Below are 21,780 nucleotides of genomic sequence, written 5' to 3' on the forward strand. Positions count from 1 at the left end.
GAAGTGGAAAAGTATGGGTGGGGTTGGTGTCAACCCAATAACAAGGGACCAAGTAATCTAGGGTCCTATAGTTAGTAGAACCAATGAGACGTCATACTCTTAGTGACGTCTACAGTAGCTAGTTTGAAGGTAGGGCTTAGATGCCCCATCTGACAGTGTTTACCCAATCCCCTTACTCTGTTACCATATACAGATAGTGTACCTATAATAAAGTTACCTTTCCTGAACCAATAGAATTGTATGCCAACTTTTAAGTGTTACACATCAATTATGATGAGTTTTCAGTATAAATGTTAGGATTTTTATGCAGTTCGTTGGAGTTGAAGCGAGAAGGAAGATCGCGCCACTGCTGATATTCATAACTCCCCATTTTTTGTACTTATCATTAAACGGACTCCCTTTGCCAAACCTTTGAGTTTTCATTATTGATTTGGTGTTGGAGTATTTAATCTGCAACCCCATCCATCTCACGGGTGTTGCTATCTTGTCTTAAAGTGCTTCTGGGCAAATCCCGTCTCTATGGGCCGGTTGGGGTTCCAGGAGCACAATATACAGTTCAATAGCACTGGTATGGATAACTGGAATCTTCGCTTCACTAAACATTTCAACAATATTGGTTTTAAGGCCCGATGCAGACAATAACACCACCTCCCTATCCCCCTGAATTACCTAAAACCCATTTCAGCCCAAGTAGCTAGCACATATCCTTGACCGGTTGGAGTCTGCCTTGAAGCTTGTTGTGGCACTATTTAGGCAAGCAGGCAGGAGGGATTTCACACCTGGGCCAGTGCAGCATGGTAAACATCAGGTGATTGAGTAATTGACTGCTGAGTCATTGCCGTGGGCGTAGAAGTGAACCTCCCCATGTCTCTATACGTGGAGTTTCAGTTAGACCTGCTACAATAGAAATGCCTGAGTCAGATGTAAATCCTGCCAAGTGTGCACCAAACAAGGGCGAAGGCTGGTGGGGGAGGAGGGAGGTGAATGTAGATGGTCTCCTTCACTTCTATGTTTGTAAAGAGTGTGGGTGTCTGAGGTATATTGTTTTTGAATGTATCCTGTTTTGGGGATATGTCGTTCTCATGCAACTGGCACTCTAAAAAGGTTTCTATTAAGAAATAAATTAAGCTGTACTTGCGTACACCCACATGATCCAAATACCTCCAGTATGGGAAGAGAAGGCCAAATGATGCTGCATGGCACTAATAACGACACTAATAAACATACTTGAACACATGGGGCCTCATTACGACCCAGGCGTTAACCATGGCACTATTAGCGCCATGGTTGACGCCGGTACCTTACCGATTCTGCCATGGTGAATGGCGGAATTACCGCCCCATTCCAAGGTTGGCGGGGCGGTAATTCCCCATTCACCATTGGCCCTTCCCCATTCCCATTTTTGCCCCCATAGGGCTCAATGGAAATGGGGAAGGTGGTAATTACGGTACAGCAAATTGCGGTACCGTAATTACCTCCAAGGTCCCTTTGCGGGCCCCGTCCTTAACGGCTGGTAAAACCAGCCGTTGAGGGAGGATCCACAAAGGGACCTCGGAATTGGGCGGTAAGGGATTACCGGCACCAGTGCCCTTACCGGTAATACCTTACCGCATGCGTCGTAATGAGGCCCATGGAGTCTTCAGCTAACATAACATTTAAGGAAATACACATCGTGGCATGTTTAATTTCACATGTATATGCGTTGACATGCTTCTGTTACGGCACGTCTGGGAGGGACATACGGACTGGGTCAGTGCATTTCCTGTATATGCACCATGTAGCCAGTAGGATAGCTCACTGGGTTGAGCACTAGTTGCTGTGATCTGTGTTTGATATGCAGGTCGCAGATTCAAATCCCTCAGCCTTTCATCCTTCTGTTGCCGATAGAGTGAGTACCAATTTTGATTGGTTAAGTTATTATTACCATGTCATACCAAATAAGAAAAGACTGGCTCTGCATTCTGGGTAAAAGTATAAGTTGCATAAGGTTGATTCCACTCTTAAGTGGCACAGAAGTTTCAAAAAACGATGGATTGTAATGCTACACCGATAGTTTCCCAGTAGGTATGGTGCGTTGAATTAAGCATTTCACAGATCATTTATCTGCTTTTCTCTGTGAACCTCCATAAGAGCGGCAGGTTTGCATAGTGTGACGAATCGGGAGTAAGATAGGGAGGGGAGACTGCTCCGCAAGACCCTCCCTAGAGGTCTGGGCAAGTTGGACCTCACTGGGAGTGACTCCCCCATAGGGACAACGACTCCCATTCCCACATGGAACTCACTAGGCCAACCACCATATCTGCATATATCTTCCTTGTGCCACCCTTCTGTGTTGTCCCAGGCAACGGTGGAAAAAACAAAGGCAAAGAGGGTATCACTCTAAGAAAAGACTTGTATTTAACTGTGACGGGTGGATTACAAGAGGAGAAAGAGTACGGTGTGCAGGGGAAGCCCCCTGACATAAGCATGCCTTGGAGAGGTGGAACTGGAGCAAGCCACGGAGCCTGCGGTGATTGGAAAGCTGCAGAGAACCAGCCTGAGAAGCTGGAGAACCGTTCAACGAAGACAAGCAACCCATTTTAGCAGCAGGGAAAGAGAGCTTCTCCGATGTGGTGGCGTGACCACAGTCCTGCTGTGGTTGGCCAGGCACCCGGAAAACAACAACAATAAGACCATTACTGCAGAGAGCACAGACAGCTCCCAGCATCCGTGGAATGCAACCTCTTGCTAGGACACAGAGAATGAGACATGAGTGAAGCCAGAAATGGAGAAGTTGACATTTGCCTAATAGAGAGAAGAAGAGCGGCACCTGGCTATTCCCTGATCTCTCCAGGTAAATCACAATGTGTAAAGACAAATGATCAGGGCGACCCCGGTTGTACAAAAGGGCAAAAGAACAATTTAATGGTACTTATAACATAAACCACGTAGAGTATATTTCATAGATAACAATGATTACCACAGGTAAGTGTACCTGACACATTCCCCATCAGAAAACATATATAAAAACGTTTCTTATCACAGTAACCATTAGAACATGCTACCACCCGGACCCATCTGCACTTGCGATCCACCTACTACCTCCTGGACCTTTCATGTCCGCCAGTCTCCCTGCTTTCATCGGGTGTGCAGCACGTTGCGTCTGTCTCCGCTGCCTTCCTGGTTGCCCACTCCAGTGGAACTCGACTGCTGCATCATCCTTCCCACAGCCAGTGGCCCCCATCGAGCCCTCCTGCCGACATTAAGGACTTCTTCTTACCTACTCCTCCTCCTGCTCCTGCCTGACTTTACCACTACTGGGTGGCTATGGCAGCTCTGCGGGGCATTCCTCATTGGGCCCTCCTGCCGGCATTAAGGACCCCTCCTCCTGCTTCCTCCTCCTCCTTCTGGAACTTGGCTAGATTCAACAGTACAATTATACCTACAATTCTGTACATCTCTGATCGGCATTTCGATTACTCCTACCTGGTCTCTTCTGACTTTTACCCTCCCACCTCTATTCACACAATTACCCACTTCCTTCCCCTTCTGAAACCTTTGATCCTAGATCCACTCCCCCTTTTTATTCCATCTTCTTCTCACCACTCTCCTCCCTGTTATGCGTATTACCAAATTCTTCCCTCCCCATCCTCATCAGTCTCCCTCCCCCATTTACCTCTCTCCCACCTTCTCCCTTTCTCTCCTACTCTCCATCTCCCTCCTCCTTATGTCCACTCCCCTCCTCAATCCCCTTCCGCACTCCTCCCATGCCACAACCACCCCCATCACCGCCCTAACCTTATCTACCCCCCCATTGTTCATCCCGCCAGCCTCATCAACATTGCTCTCTGGAACGCCAGATCCCTCTGCAATAAGACCGCTGCCGTCCTGGACATGTTCTTTCGTCTCTACCTTTATTTCCTATGTCTAACCGAAACCTGGATCCCCCTTCACAACTCTACTGTCCCTGCTTCACTCAACACATCCTCTTCATCCTTATCTCACATCTCTCGCCCTTCTGGTCGTGGCGGTGGCATTGGCCTTCCCTTTCACCCTAAATACCTTTTCTCTACCTCCTCACCCCCCCTTCCTACTTTCCCTTTCTTCAAATACCTATACAAATCCTTCTCTTCCGCCCACCCTAGCTCCTTTCTAATCATCTATTGGCCTGCTGGTCCCCTTCCTCCTTCTTCGACGACCTTGATCACCTCCTCTCACTTATCTCTCCCTCCCACTCTCCTCTAACTGTACTTGGTTACTTTAATCTTCATCTCCCTTCGCAGCTTCAATCCTCCCCCCTTATCTCTAAACTTGACTCCGATCTCCTTTGCCCTCCCCTTTCCTCTCCTGCTCACTCTTCTGGCTCCACTCTTGACCTTATCTTCAACTCAACATACCCCTCTTGTACTGTATCTACACTACCTATCTATCTCTCTGACCATGCTTTACTCTCTTTCTCCCTTACTCCCCATCCCCTTTTACCTTCTCCATTACCCTCCCCTACCATATTTTCTCAATGTGACCCTCGCAACTTTAATCCCTCTCTCTTTTTTGACACTTGCTCTTCTTTTCTTCACCCACTCCCTGATTTCTCCTTCCTTCCGGCCAGTGAAGCTCTATCCACTCTTTCCTCTTCTATCTCCTCCACTCTTGATCTACTCTACCCCCCTCCTCTTTCCGTCCTACCCGTAAACCCTCTCAACCTTGGCTCTCTCCTCAACTTCTCTCCATGCGTCATCTCCTTCAACGTCTCGAGCAACTATGGCTTAAATTTCCCTCACTATCCAACCAAACTTCATATTTCTCTTACCATTCTCTTTATGACTCATGCCTTGTCTCTGCCAAACGTTCATACTACTCTAACCTTCTCCACTCCCAAGCCTCTCACCCTCGCCGTATTTTCCAAACCCTCTCTCGTCTTGTCTCCCCGCCTACCCCTGCCCCTCAGCTTCTTCTACCCTTTCTCCTTGTGACTTTGCAAACTTCTTCTCCTATCAGATTCTTTCTCTTCATCAAAATATTAACTGCTCTTCCTACTCCCCCTTTTCCCCCTATTCCCCTTCAACCTGCATGTCTGACTTCTTGCCTGTCTCCCCTTCTGATGTGTCCCTCCTCCTATCCAAAGCCCATCCTACGTCTGCCCCTACTGATCCTCTCCCCTCCCTTCTTATCCCCAAGATCTCGCCTCTTCTTATTCCTTATCTAACTTCCTTCTTAAATACCTGCCTTTCCTCAGCCACCTTCCACACTGCATTTAAGCATGCCACCATCATTCCTATTCTGAAGAAACCCTCTGCTGATCCCCTTCTTACCTCTAACTTCCGTCCAATCTCTCTTCTCTCATTCCTCTCTAAACTACTTGAACGCCTCGCCTATTCCCAGCTCTCAGCCTTTGTCACTAATCTTTCTCTCCTATCCCCCTCTCAATCTGGTTTCCGGCCTAAACATTTGCCTGAAACTGCCCTCACTTACATCCTTAGCTCCCTCCTCTCCACTAGATACTCTAAGCAATCCTCTGTCCTTATTCTCCTTGACCTTTCTGCTGCTTTTGACACTGTTGATCACCCCCTACTTCTCAACACTCTTTCTTCCTTTGGTTTCAAAGGCTCTGTTCTCAACTGGCTCTCCTCTTACCTCTCCTCTCGCTCATTCACTGTCTCCTGGGGTGGCCGTTCCTTGCCTAACCCCCCCTTGGAATATGGTGTACCCCAAGGTTCTGTTCTTGGCCCTGTCCTATTCTCTCTCAACACCTCTATCCTTGCCCCTGTTATCTCTTCATTCAATAATTCTCACAATTTTTATGCTGACGACACCCAACTCTTCCTTTCTTTCTCTTCCTTCTCCTCTAACTTCCACCTTAAACTGTCTTACTGCCATTAAAAACTGGATGTCATCCTGCTTTCTTTCTCTCAATACTCATAAAACTGAAGTATTATTCTTTCCCTCCAATACTCTTCCTCCTCCCTCTCCTCCACCTTTCATTCACTTTCCCCCCTTTAATCTTCCTATCTCTTGCCACGCTCGCAATCTAGGCATTCACTTTGACTCTTCCCTCTCCTTTTCCCACATTATTTCTCTTACCTCTCGCGCCTATCGCTACCACCTCTTCGATATTCGCAAATTCCCCTCCTCCATTATCTTCCATGCAACAAAACTCTTAATCTCCTCCCTTATCTTCTCTCGCCTCTTCTATTGCTCCTCCCTATTCTTTGGACTACCTGCTTCTCATCTTGCCCCTCTCAAATCAATCTACCACTCAGCCGTCCGTGCCCTCTGTCTCCTTGCCCTGCATGACTCCATTTCTTCTTCGCTGTCCTCCCTTGGCTGGCTTCCCTTCCACTCCCAACTTAAATTTCATTTCCTCTGTCTAGTCTTTAAGTCTCTCCATGACCTGGCTTCCCCTTATCTCTCCTCTCTCCTCTCCTCTCTTTCTATAATCCCTCCCACTCCCTCTGTTCAGCCGACCACTTCCTTCTCACTGTCCCCCCTTCCCCATGTGCTTCCTCCCATTTCCGCTCCTTTCAGCTCCCAGCCCCCCTGCACTGGAACGACTTACCTCTCTCAATCCGCTTCATACCTATCTTTTCCTCCTTCCGCTCTTCCTGAAATCTCTCCTTCTCCACTCCCCGCCATGAAACCTTCCCCACCTCTCATTCTCTCCCCTTCCCTTGAATCTTCCCTATGATCCTCAATTCCTTCGCCCTTCCCCTTATCCTCCCTCATTTTCACCCTATTCCCCTCCTCCTTCCTTCCTTCCCCCTTCCCCCATCCCCTACAGATTAATTGCTCTACTTACTGTTTTTATTGGTTCGATTCATGATTGTAAATTGCTATACTGTTATATTGTTCTATGTATTCTGTTGTTTTAATGTAAAGCGCTTTGGATGAAAGCGCTATATAAACAAAATAAATACAAATATACAAAATACTTCTTTGTATTGTCTAATGACTTAAAACATATGTGCCCATACACTTGAGGGGGAACTGGTATGGTATTGATTTAAACATCAAACAATAATAAGTGCCCAGTATGTGTGACTATTTTGATGACTGTAGGCAAGACGGCCTTCATCAGGACCAAGATTCTCATCTAGGTTATAATGAACTCTCCTGTGGTGAAAATCCACCCTCAAAACACTTGTGTAACCCTATCTGTACCGAAGTGTCTGGTTAGCAGGACAAAGTCTGGAACACTGGATTGCGGGACTGACTCAGAACTTTCACTTCAATCAATAGAAGAGATGGGCATAAGGCCCTTTGGATAGCATGCATGCAAATAATCAAACCAACTCAGGAAGATAGCAACGTTTTTGTGTTTTAATATCAATTGTCTAAAACAGGGAGTTACAACGGACATCAACGGACGTTCGCTCGAACTCTCGCACATTTCACATAAAAATTTGTCATATGTGACATCATATTACATGGCAAATGAGAACAAAATACAAGGGGTTTTGATAGGCTCAAGGAGATCATCTAATTATACTTTCAAGGGGGGGTGCTGTTGAGCAGCCCAAGATGGCAACCTAGCTCCAGAGCTCCGTGTGGACCTGACGAAAATCCGCCTACATCTGCGGTCTGCTACATCGCCATCGCCTAATGTTTTACAGGCATGCAGCTTAACCCCTGCTGCACATATACTGGCAGTTTTGTGCGAAACCGAGCTGCAGAGACCAGCCTGCACCGATTGAAGCGGCGGCCCAGCCACAAGTGTGATTCCCGACTCAGATACCCGCCCAGCTTCTGGTGCCTGTTGCCACGTGGCCATGGAGGCCGCTGTTGCCGCCGATGGGGCAACTGGGATCTGTGCCCTCTGTCCTTCATCGCGGGCCCCGGGACTGCGGTGGACATGATTCGGACTGTTGCAGCCAACTGGTGTACTGCATGCCGACCCGGGAGGCGGGGCGGTGACTTGGGCTGATGTTGGCGGCCTCACAGACGGGGCCTGCACTGGAGGTGCGCTCTGGCCCCACCGCGCCAGAGGCTGTGCTTGTCCCGATGCTGGAAGGAGGCGGCGTCAGAGGTCGCCCCCTCGGGTTAGGATCCCCACAACCGCGGCTGATCACCGCCAAGCCGGCGTGGCCTGGAAGTGCCCGCGCGCTGTGGAGCAGGCACCCAGAGAAATTCCCAGATCCGCCCATTGCGAGCCTGGACTGGCGTGCTTGCAGGCCAGGTGAGGAGCAGGGGGGTCTATTCTTAAGCGGCACTCCTGCCTGCACCTTCAGCCCCTCACAGGACTTGCACAGCACTTATTCAGCGCCCCACAGAGCTTTGCCCAATATCCCTTCAAAAGTGCCTGAGCATAGGGTTGGACTGGGATTGGGCCATATGAGCTCCTCCTTACTCAACTGGTGACATTTACCCATATCTGCCTGTGCCAGCTGTGATGGGGACTATAACACCTGGCAATACTAAGCCCATACAAAAGACAGAGGCACTTCCACTCTGTCGCCGTCTGGGAGCCCCCTGGTCTCTGCATTTACTGGACGGGGTGCCCCTAACCTCCTCCTTCGACAGTTGGGAACAGCGGGACACGTGCTCACCCCGCCTCAATAAGTGCAGCATTTGCTACCTCTAAATAGGGGTGAGGCATCCCATCACAATTCTGATGAATAAATACTGGGTCCCGGTGGCTGGTGCCTGCCCCCTCCAGTCCTCCCTGTGGCTCCTACCGGTGCCTCCCCCTCAGCCCCCCCTGCTGCCACCTTCTGCAGCCCCCACTCAGCCCCCCACTGGCACTGGTTATATTGTTTGGAGACCACCAATCAGATCGGCACTCTACCATCTTTATCGCCTGAAGTACTACCTGCGTTGCCATCATTGCGCTTGGACTTGCACCCAAAATGTTTAATCGATCTAGAGGAACTGGCAAGGGGGGTGCTATTAATGAGTTCAACGAGGCTGTGCCAAGGGCTGAAGCGGGAAACACATCATCCACCCAGGAAGAACCAGAGACTGAATCGCATCCGGACGCACTTGCGCCAGATCTCACCACGATGATGGAATCCATGGTAAAGAATTTCGCCTCCTTCCACGAGAAGCTAGACGACATAAACGCCAATGTCGCTTCCCTCAAATCCCGGGTTGACCAAGCGGGGACTAAGATCACAGAGGCAGAAAATAGAATTGGAGCGAATGAAGATGAAATACACACACTTCAGGACACGGTTGCCGCCTTGACTCGAGACATGAAGAGCGTAAAGGCTAAGTGTGATGACTTGGAGTCCCGCTCGTGTAGGAATAACCTGCACATTGTCGGGTTCCGGAGAATGCCCTCAAAGGGCGTATGGAGGATGCAGTTGAGAACCTACTTAAAGAACTGCTGGGCAACCCCACCTTGTCACCATACTTCACGGTTGAGCGAGCCCATCGGGCCTTATCACCACGCCCTATGCCGGGTGATTTTCCCAGGCCCATCATTGCCAGAATTCTTAATTATCGGGACAGGCACCTCATTCTTCGCCTATCACATGAGAAGGGGGACTTGCGCCTTGATGCCCACACCATCAGGATCTTCCCCGACTTCTCAGTGGGGGGGCAACAGGAAAGGCATCAGTTCCTTGGCATCAAAAAACTGCTTAGAGAACGCAACGTCCCTTATGCAATACTGTTCCCGGCACGACTCACGATCACCTATAAAGAAAAACTGTACTTTTATACCGTCCCGGACGAAGCTGTGAAGTTCATTGAGTCGCAAATACCTCTCCATAATCCAGGAGGGGACCACACAGACAATGACTGGCCACAAACTGCCTGAACCTCTTGGTTAATCTGTCTGATAATGTTTGATTCATAATGCGATGATGGCAATAATGTTTCATTAACCTAACTACGCATGGTTCCCTGACACACGCAACTGGGCGCCTAGTCGGTTCCCATCCCGTTGACACTAGTTACCCCTCATCCTAGTACAGGGAGCCGACTACATAGGCCGCCCAATTCTCCGGTCAAACCCTGATTTGTTACGCTTTCTGGTATCGGTGGCCATGCAATTGATATATGTACCGCAGACGCTTGTACTGCCTATAGTACTTGTCGTCTCTTCCTTTGTCTAAATGTCAACCACAGGGCAACAGCACGCTCCACTGCAGTTGCAATGGTTATCATCATTTGGTTATTGGTGGTTGTTGGCCCCTGTTGGGCCGGTAACAAGTTGAACCCACGTTGGGTCCTATCCACCGACCCCTGTTTTGGGGGAGGTTTTGGTTTATTGGGGTGGGGGGGGTGGTACGGAAACACTGCCCGGTTGGGGAAGGTGGGGGAGGGGGGACATGGATTGGGGGGTTTTGTTAGAAATGGCGGATGCAGACCGGCACACCACGCTACACCGGGATGCCCTTGGATTAATAGCACTGGCTGCAGACACAGGCCACAACGCCAAAGCTGGGATGTCCCCTAGACTTCTGAAATGCCCACTACCATAATGTCCTGGAATGTTCGGGGCCTGAGCAATCACACCAAAGCCCGCAAAATCATGGCCTATGTTCAAAGACACGGTTGTAAGACACTACTTCTACAGGAGACACTCTCCGAGGGCCCCCTGGCAAAGAACGTGGCGACATCCTGGGGACCTAACAGATATTACACCTCCTACTCGACTCGGGCCAGGGGTGTTGTAACAATGATTCATAAATCCATCAAATTCATACTGCACAAGAGTTATATCGACCCTGATGGTAGATATGTTGTATTGCACTTCACAATTGCTAATAGAGAATATCTCCTGGTAAACACATATGGTCCCAACGTGGATACCCCTGACTTTGTGGACAGGCTGGTGTCTATACTTCAGGAGTACGTGGGAATCCAAATCATCTGGGGGGGGAGACATGAACTTCATACGAGATACGAATCTGGACAGAACTGGGACAGCATCCAGGTCTCTGTCTGGCACGGCGCGCAGGTTACAGACACATTTTTTAACACTCAACATTTGTGACGCCTGGAGACTTTTAGATCCACAATCACGCAAATATAACCAGTATTCCTCCGTACATGACAGCTCCTCTAGAATCGACCTATTCCTGGTGTCAAGTGAAGTAATGGGGAAGATTGGGGGAGTGCAAATACTGACCTGTACCCTCTCGGATCATGCCCCGATCATCCTAGCAGTGGAATTAGGAATGCCCGCTCCAACATTCAACACATGGCGATTCAAATAGGCTGCGCATTGTGTTCAAGGCTGATATCCTAGCGGACATCGAGTCCTTTTTTGAGCACAACACACCCCAGGCCACCACCTTTGGGGTCCGATGGGACGCCTTCAAGGCCTACATCAGAGGAATGTCCATATCCAAGGAGGCCTGGGTACTGAAGACCATAAGAGCAGACCTCAGCTGCTCGGAGTCCAGACTACGTGAACTAGAGCAGAAATGTGCAACATCAACCGACCCTGCTACCCTCACTCTCATCAGCGAGGAACTCCAGTTATTTAACATGCACGGCACCAGGGAAGTTCAATACTTCAGCTTCCCACTAGTGGTGCGGAGGTGTGGGGAGGGCGATAGACCCAGCAGAACACTGGATACCCTGACAAGGGGGGAATGGGGACAGGCCCAGATCACCTGCATCAAAGACGAACAAGGCGCTACACAATGGTCGGACCAGCAGATACTTGACATATTCACCAAGTTCTACATGAACCTTTATTACCAACCCCCCGAACACAGTGAACAGCATTTGAGGGAGCTCCTTGTTCAAATACCCACAACATGTATCTCTTCGGCAACGAGAGACCAACTAGACGCCCCGCTCCAACTTGACGAGATAGTTACTGCCATCTCTGACCTCCCCAAGGGCAAGGCTCCTGGTCCCGATTGTCTCACGGCCAAATTCGATCAGGAACACATAGCCATATTGGCTCCCAAGCTATTGGAGGTGTGGGAAGAGTTGATCCGCATATCTGCCCTCTGCCCAACCTTGCGTGAAGCCGTAATAACGGTGTTACTTAAACCCGGCAAGCCCAGTGAGGAATGCAGTTCCTATAGGCCCCTTTCGCTTATGAACCTAAACACTAAGATCTTTGCCAAAGTAATAGCCAACCGCTTCCTTCCAGTAATGACATACATGGTTCATGAGGATCAGGCAGGCTTTGTACCCGGGAGATCCACCTCTCACAACTTCAGGCGGCTGCTTAACGTTATGTCACGGATAGACCAGGGCTCAAATGCGGTGGCGGTCACACTAGGCGCTCAAAAGGCGTTTGACATGGTATCTTCGAAATACATGTGGGTGGTGCTGGAGACGATAGGCACCGGCCCTAACATGATTAAATACATCAAATTACTATACACCTCCCCAGTAGCCAGGGTACCAGTCAATTCCCTAACGTCGATTCTGATCCCACTCTCCAGAGGAACCCGCCAGGGCTGCCCATTCTCCCCTATCCTTTTCGCCCTAACAATAGAACACATGGCAGACCACTTTAGAACACGCCACTCCCACAGGGGGATTCGATTAAAAGACACTCCCGAGATCATATCCCTCTATGCGGGCGATGTATTATTATACGTCAGGGATGCCTGCATCCACCTAGATCCAATATTGTGGGATATCACTCGTATCGGCACCCACTCGGGATTCACAATTAACTATACCAAATCTGAGATCTTCCCACTCACTAGTTCCACCCAACAACCGGCCACCGAGTATCCACTTCGCTGGTCGCCCACTGGGAACAAATACGTAGGGGTTCATGTATCCCTCACTAAAGACACTCTGCTCGCCGACAACTACATGGTAGTGGCACATCTTGCTGAAACCAAAATGGCACACTGGTGCTCTCTCCCGTTGTCACTCGCTGGGAAGCTTTCACTCATCAAGATGGTACTTCTTCCTAGGTTTTTATACACATTCTGCAACATACCCATCTGGCCAGGGGGGACATACTTTGTGAAACTGCACAAAATGTGTGCACAGTTTTTGTGACATACCGGCGCGGTACGCAAGAAATGGAGAGCAATGACCCTCCCATATGAGAGAGGGGGATTTACTGCCCGCGACCTGATGCTATATTGGTTGGCGGCACAGACTCAATACGCCTCCCACTGGTATCCTGGCATCCCCCACTCCACCGCCCGCATGTCAAGCTGGAAACCCTTGCGGCAGCCGGTGTTAATGTAATGACACTAATATTGCACCGACAATATATACCAGACTCACCCATTGGGGCCGATTGTTTGGATTGACAGCCTATCAGCACCCTTATTACAGGTGGCTCCCAGTGTGGGTGTTCCCCGGGCTAGAGCCTACACATGATGCAGCCCTCTCACAACACTGGAGTGCTCTAAGTTACCAGGCACTAACTGACTTCTACACTGACGGGCAGTTTATAAACCCACAGACATGGAAGCCGGGCCACTCCGGGTCGGCGCTAGAATTTTTGCAATACTACAGACTCTGTGCTGCCTTCCGCGCTGCATGGCCCAACTTCCCCGATGAGCCCCCCGACTCCCCAGGGATTGCATACATCGCTAACTCAGGAGGTGCCCGCAGCGTTGTCTCCTCGTTATAGAAGTTATTACTGGCACACGCCCCAGCTCAGCCCCCCAGGGCGTGTGATGAATGGGCTGAAGAGCTGGGCCTTGAGGTTTCTGACCACCTATGGGGAAAAATGTGCTCACACACCAACAGAGTCTCCCTCAACTTCCGCTACCACGCCATGTAATTTAAACTGTTGTATAGGCTGTATTACACCCTCTCAGGATCTCCAAATATGCTCCTACTGGCTTACATTCCTGCCCCCGCTGTAAGGTGGAAAGTGCAGATCACCTACGCATGTTCTGGACATGTCATAAACTGGGGGAATTTTGGGAGAGAATACTAGCGACATTGTCGGAGATCATTGAAATTGTCATTGACCCGGACCCTCTGGGTGCGCTGTTGGGGGTATGGAAAGCCAAGAACATTAAGGGCATGGCTACATTTCCAAATATAAGTTGTATGGTGGCCAAGAAATGTATACTTCAAAACTGGAAAAATCCCCCCCCCCACATTTCAGAAATGGTTGAACTTGCTTACCTGGTCCCGGAATTGCGAGGAGGAATACCTTGACATGCTTCCTACTCACTCACGCCCCAAGAAAATATAGACTGCATTCAACAGTTATCTTAACATCCAGGGGGAGACGCATCTGAGAGTGACTCTTCCTTAGGGCCGTAGTGTGGTATTTCTGTGTAGCGGTGCATTATCATTTTTCCTCTTATTGGCTCTTTACCTGGTATAATGATATTCTTGCGGTCACTGTGCTATTCTATGTGCATATTGAATGTAAATGATTACCCCGATGTTTGTGCTTGCTGAATGCCTCTGCCAACAAAAATATAACATTAAAAAAAAAAATCTAAGTATACTTTCTATAAGGGGTGGGATTGTGGTTGGATCTCTACTGTCAGGTGGGCAATTTATGCCTACCTGCAAAGCAAGTTATCTTCAACACTATTAAATACACAGTATATCATTGGCTCTCAAACTATAAGGCCCTTCGTTATATGGCCCTCTACAATTGGTTGGCACACTCATGCCATGTCTGGAACATTTGGTTCACTTAGCATCACGTAAACTCATTCCCAGGTGCTAGGAGGTGGACTTGACTTTACCACCCCACCTGATTAGCCCACCATCTCCCATCACCCATGCCTTTTCTTGAAGATTGCCTTTGAACTTGGCCTTGCAAAGTATTCTTGTCTCTGGAAATATAAGGGAATGTGAGTATGCACTATCGTTGTTTAGGGACTCCAAGCTCAACTCTATTTCCATCCTTGGCTCACCTGACAGGAGACCACGATTTAGACCATTTTGCAGTATTTAAATGTCTTAAATGAATAAAACTTGGCATGCTTGGTGTTCTTTCTTTGCACCTTAACAAGGGCTGGTTAAGCTTCTCACGTTTGCCGCCTTCAAGAATAGATAACCATTATTGGCTGCCTTTAGTCTTGACACCAGGCCAGGCAGCTTTGCCATTCAAGTCCGTGATCTCAGCTAATTTCTGCTGCAACACAACTCTCTGCCTTTCCTCTCTATGGGTCTGGGCTTACTAAATTCATGACACTGATGTCCAGCTTCTATACAATGGCAGCTCCGCCTGCAGTCTATTCACTATGTATAGTCAGCTTCTATGATCAATTAGTCTACTTGCTTTACAGCATCTGTACAGTTATTGAACGGCTTGAATTTTCTGCAGTGCATCACACACGTGCAACCTTCTTCTCCCATATGAAAGCTTACCTGATTCTTAACTTCGTCATCAGTTTCTATAAGGTTCATACATCCTCTTCAGTCAGTGTTCTTAGTGCGTTACTCTCACTTCTTGTGATGTCACCAGCTCCTCTTTCGCTCTTTTCATATTTCTTCAGGGACTTCCTCCCTCAGAATATTGTCTCTTCGGGAATACATTTGGTAGGGCATTTGTCAGAGGGCGCCTTCTTTTGAATATTTTCCAGGGTATGGTCACAACTGCTGTCTAACATGGCACAATCTCTGGCTTCCAACATACAGAAGGTATGGGGGCGGGACTTCCTGCAGAGGCATTCAGATGCTTCTCTACAGGAGTATCCATGTCTCTGTGCACAGCCTTACTTTTAATATCACTTCTTCTATAAGGCACCTTAGCTGCACTATTTGGTCTTTCTCTGCTACGCAGGGAGTAACCATTAATTTCACCAGGCATGAGACAAGGTCTGACAGAACATTGCTGCAGTAATTAAGCTCCCAACCAGACCTTGGAGTAGCACAAATCTAACTGTGTCAGAGAAAATCACCACACCTTTGCCTACCTGCAGCCAGACCGCTGCCCAGCTGCTCTAATCATGCGCTTCACTGGCGCTTACTAGAGCAGTGGTTTTGTTCAGGTGACTCTGCCTTCATAAACAGTAAACACTGTAAAAATACCTCATGGGTAAACTCCACTTAACCTCTGCTGCCCAACTGCACTTATCTGGCGCTTATCATGCTGTTGCAGTAAAGTGCTGGTAAACATTGACAACACTATACATTTATCACAAAATACTTTTTAATAGCTAAGACTGCAAATAGTTTTGCAATATATAGTTTGATTTGCTGTTCTCTCACCAAGCACACAATGGTGTTCAGATGCATCTGGGGCATGCACTTGCTGCACAAAAGCAGTATTTGCGAGAACATGTTTGATCTATTGTTGTCTTTGATTGGATATAACTCATTACAATGCACATGTGTTGAAAACACAACACAAACTTGTATATTTGTGCATTGTATCCCAGGGATTCTCAGCTCTTCTACACCGGGAGGTTCGGTGTAACAATGCTTTGCCTGCTGTGGTCTCATTACTGTTGTTGCAGACTTAAAGGACACTGGAGCCTCATCTGTGTTCATTGAACCGTGCTGGAGTTTTCCCATGCAAATTCTGTTGTTAGCTGATCATTTTTTGATATGTTTATGGAAAGTGCTAAGGTCACGAGGGCATTAAAGTATTTCTGAGGCCAGTAGTCAATTGCAAAACGTCTGTAGTTAACTATTACAAACATGAAGTAATTGATGTTATTATTAAAATCAATGGCCCTCATTACGACCCTGGCGTTAAGGGATTACCGGTACCGGTAATCCCTTAACACCTGATTACGAGGTCCCTTTGCGGGTCCCGACCTTAATGGCTGGTCTGTACCAGCCGTTAAGGTAAGGACCCGCAAAGGGACCTTAAAGGTGATTACAGTACCGCATTTTGCGGTACCGTAATTACCGCCTTCCCATTCCCATTGAGCCCTATGGGGCAAAAATGGGAATGGGTAAGGGCCAATGGTAAATGGGGAATTACTGCCCCCCCAACCTTGCAATGGGGTGGTAATTCCCCATGTCACCATGGCGGATCCAGTAAATTACCGGGGTTAACCACGTCGCTAATAGCGCCATTGGTTAACACCAGGGTCATAATGAGGGCCAATATCTGATGTACCTTCTTTCTTCAAGCAGGCTTTACTCACACCCATCCACAAACATCCCTCTTTGGACCCCTCAATTACAAATAATGTGCATCGACAACTCTCACGCCACCTGTACCTTCCTACCCAGACTTCACCAAGGTGCTTTCCCCCTCGAAAGCAACACCCAGCTCCCCTGGAAGAGGGGCACAGGGGATGAGGATCTCGTCGCACAGGTCCAGCCCCCCTAAATCCTCAAGCACTTGAGATGCGAGGTCTGCCCATCGAAGAAAGGGCACTGTACATGTCCCAATAACGCTAACACAGTGGCAACCACCGGATCGTTCTCCATTCCCAGCATTTCTCTTTCTCCAGCGGAACCAGTACCGGGTCGTAAATGCTCCCTTGTTTTTGCTGAACTGGTGGTCCTGAAGAAACTCTGACTGCAGGTCATAGAAAAATGCAGGAGGACACATGCAGGCAATCTAGAGGACCACTATCAAACCAGCGAGGCCATTAGGAGCATTGAACTAGTAGTGTAGAAACCTCCGGGCACCCCTAAGGAGGATGTGCTTTAGGTAGCTATGATGGCCCGATCTCCGATACTGAAGTGTCCAGTAAGTAGCAACAGAATCAAAGTGGCCTTGGAATCTCCCAAACAACTAGCAATCCTGATCACAAATATATAGGTCCCAGAGGGATAGCCGGAATGCCCCCAACTCGATACTTTGAAAATCATATAATGTTCAAGCCCAGGCTCTGGAGTGTGGTCAAATGAGGGAGCCCCGATGGGGGGGGGGGGTTGTTGTCTTGCATGGGGTTCCCAAATGCCCTGCTGCCTAAAGTGAAGTCAGAAACTCTCTCACTAACAGATGTATTCACTGGCTTAGTACGGTCTACGGCTGTCACTCCCTGATCAGAGAGGATATTATAAGCTGTGAAAGAGCAGGATACCACGAGGGAACTACTCACGACTATGTTTGGATTGAATTGAGGAACCCAAAAATGGCTGTTGGATTATTGGGAATTGGAATTGAATTATGATATGAAATGATCTGTCATTTATAACGCACTTAATACCCGAGGTTTCTAAGTGTGGACCCGGGGATTGAACCTGTGTTGTTCCGTGTCATCTAGCTTCCAAGGCGAGCTTTCCTTCTGAATGAGATGTGAGGAAAAAGACCTGAGGGGCACAGCAATGGCCATAACAGCTTTTTAGATCGATAATTAATCAGCACTCCACTCTTTTAGATACAGCAGCCATCAATACTGTTCTTGGCTCTGACATCATGATAGTTTTTGTGTTATGATGGGGGCTAAATGGAATGTTTTTTTTATCAATGTTCATGATGTATGTGCATGTGTACTTTGATGGCCTTATGGCCGAATAAGGTTAGCATGATGAATTGCAAATCATTGCTTTCCAATGTCTTATCTCATCTTTTAGGACTAGATTTCTCTGAAAAAAAAACATAATCCTCCTACTGTAAACATAATTCAAGGACAACAATGTACTGGGCAGCACCAGCATGTCTTCTGCCCTGTTGATACAGCCACGCCTGCCATTACCTGCAGTGTGAATGACATACAGACATTGGGCTATGGTGGTGGTGCTGGTGACCTCATATTTATTGTATTTATTGGCCTGATGGCTGCCTTTAACAAAGTCTATCACCCAGTCTCTGGTCCCATTGCATCTGTTCTGCTAGCTTTTTGGACTCTGAATTCTCGTTCTCCAGGACTCCTTTTTTCTCCACTCTTCTTTAACATCTATTTATGTCCCCTGACCATTGAAATGTGAACGTTTAGGCTCACTTTCTTTTCCAATGCTGACAACACCCAGATCCTGATCTGATTAGACGAATACCATGACTTCTCAATCAATTTCCATTTGTGCAGGTCTGCCCTCAATGATTGGATGTTTGATATTTGACTCAGACACAACAGCGAATAAACAGAGATGTTTTCCAACCTCCTCACTCAAAATTGGACTCCATCCACCTGCACCGTCCGCTTGGTTCCCTCATGATTTCTCATTTGATGCTGACCTCTCCTTCATACCCCAGATAAATTCAATAGTTAAATGCAGTTTTTTCATCTTCACATGCTCAAGAAAATCGTAGGGTGTAGCCTCTGCTCTTTATACCGATAAGGTCTGAAACAATATTAGGAGGAGGGTTGGGAGAGGGTGCATGCAGGAGACAACCAGATTCAGAATTGCTTGTAACATGCCTGGGCAACCCAGATTGGAGCAACCATGAGAATGGTAATGTAGAACCAGGAATTTAGTTGAGGGACCTTGATTATTATTGAACAGGGCACAGAAACCTTTCTCTAAAATTCATGAAAATAAAGACGGCCATTTTCCATGGCCAACCCCAAAGGTTCAACATCAGGCTGAAGAACACATACAGCATGCTGGCTTGACGCACTTGCGTCGACGAGGTCAACTTCAAACGGGCCTTTTCTCTTCAAAATGTTCTCGAGGACCCATGGGTCCAGCCTACTCTCCCCAAGTCATAGAAAACACAGATTGCGACCTGGGATCACTTTAGAAAGGTTCTTCTTCTTCTCAATTATCGGAGGCGTGGGCGGACCCACACAGGCGCTTCCCCATCCTAAAGGTTCAGAAAGTATTCTGATTCTACCAGGATGTCGGCAATTCACATCACACTGGTAAACCAGGCTAGTCTCTTGGGCTATCTACTGCATGCTCATTGGTAAAGTTCCGGAGGATAAAATGTTGTGTATATGTAAAGGTTATCAACAGTCTCCACACTCCTCAACCGGGAACTGTATTGGGAAATGGTACACAGGACGTCAAGAAATTAATGTGAATGGACTCCTGCCTTAACTATGCGCCGTGGATGCACCATGGCTGGGTGACTGCTAAGTCTTCTCACATTATAATGAATTGTTACACAATCCACACACAAAAAAAAAACATTTTCTCACATCAGGCTCAATCACATCTTATTGTTGAGGTCACTTCGGGTCCTCCAACAGAATATGCGAAAGTGCCTTCCTTTCTGCATTTACGTCTTGACTTATTCATATTTCCGGAGACTGGCGAGGCATGGATAAGCAGCGGCAAAGATGCTTTCATTGAATCATTCAGGATCTGGCCTACCTTTGGATTTCTTCATCCATCGTTGAGTCTTCCACTCACTCTGCTCCATTGGTAGGACAGGCACAATGGAAGGGGCGGGCCTTTGTGATCCAATTATACATACCTTAGTGGCTTTAGAGATCCTCAAGTCCTCCTAGACCTGCTCAGCTCATCCATAAATACATTTCCACTGGTATGTAGGTGATGTTTTGATGCATTTCAGAAAGTCCATGTTGAGTAAGCGATGACTTCTACCTTAAAGCTGCCTCGTCATGCTGTAGCCGTGAGAGATTGGGTGTGTTCCAGTAAGGCATGTGTCATGCCCTGCGAGCGGATCATTCGTTTTCCGGCACATCCTGGCACCATGCCCTCTGTCAGAGTGTAAGAGATGCTATTTCATGTTCATGAGAATGAATATTCTGGAAGGCAATGGCTCCTGCAGCCTGGAGTAACCTTTCACCTTCAGCAGCAGGTCTGATGGGCAGAGGTTCTGTGGTTTTAGATGTCAATTTAGTAAATTACGTATGTATGTTAAGAGGTATTAGTCACAAACTCTGAGGAGGCGATAGAGCCCTTTCGCCCTGGAGAATGATTTAATATAGTTGAAGAAATACAATTTATTTTTGCAAAACGTATCTGCACATTACTTTTGTAGGGTGTTTTGTGAAAACAGATGATTTACATTGCTAAAATAAATTGCAAGTGGCAAGATCAATTAAAACAAGCATTGGCAATGCCAATAGTTTCAGCATTTGTGTAGGCATGGGAAAGGCACTTGCCAGGCACAGAATAGTGATATTAACTACCCATTGTTGTTAGCAGGTGCAAACTGGTGCGAGTACCTGGGCATTTAAAACCAGTGCATGGCAACAACTTAAAACCTTTGCACTGCCAAAAATATTGCCTTTGCCAATGCTTGTATTAAACAGGACTTCAGTGGCTTTGCCAATGAAGGACACGCAGAGTGCTAATAAAGCAAGTGGCTGCAGGCAGACCTGGTAAGACATTTGTATTACACCAGTATCATGTTTACAATTCCTGTTAAGCCATTAACTCTCAGAAGACTGCTTTGAACAAACACTGGCAGACACTTTAAAAGCTAAACCTGATGATAAGGCTTGATTAAAGCAAACACAAAGAGTTCCCATGAGGAGGTGTTTTAAGGAGGTCCAAAGCAGGAATGGGTGGGAATTAATGCCATAGGCTTTAGCATGGACATGGGAAGGTAATGGGTGGGCACATAAACAAACAGTACATACAGACTCTGTGTCCATACTCATATGTCATTGGTATGGTGTTGTGTATTTATATAGCGCCTATACACAAGCAAGTGTTTCAAAGTGCTCACGGAGGGTGGGAGCATGGGGAAAAAACAAACAGTCACTCTGAGCCCTTGAAATTCTGATACGATAATAGTCTGCACAGGAAGAGTACGTGTGTAAAAAGTACATTTAACAGAATGGGGGACAGCAAATAGGCTGCACGACGATTCTGCAGTTTTAGACAGTGCAATTAAGGGGTGAGGACAAGGGAGAACCAGTGAGACTCTGAGGTACATTCCTCCCTATCTGGGAGAACCAGTGAGACTCTGAGGTACATTCCTCCCTATCTGGGAGAACCAGTGAGACTCTGAGGTACATTCCTCCCTATCTGTACTCCCATGCAATAGTTGTAGTTTATAAGTGTTGCAAGTAAAACCTAATAGTCTAAACTAAAAAGGTTAATATGAAAAGTGGGGAGTGATGACTTGTCAGTTGCTCTGGGCACTGTAAATGCCATTGACCATCAAAGCTAGGGTGC

The sequence above is a fragment of the Ambystoma mexicanum genome, chromosome 13, assembly GCF_040938575.1.
Source record: "Ambystoma mexicanum isolate Mex_15411 chromosome 13, UKY_AmexF1_1, whole genome shotgun sequence".
Classification (NCBI taxonomy): domain Eukaryota; kingdom Metazoa; phylum Chordata; class Amphibia; order Caudata; family Ambystomatidae; genus Ambystoma; species Ambystoma mexicanum.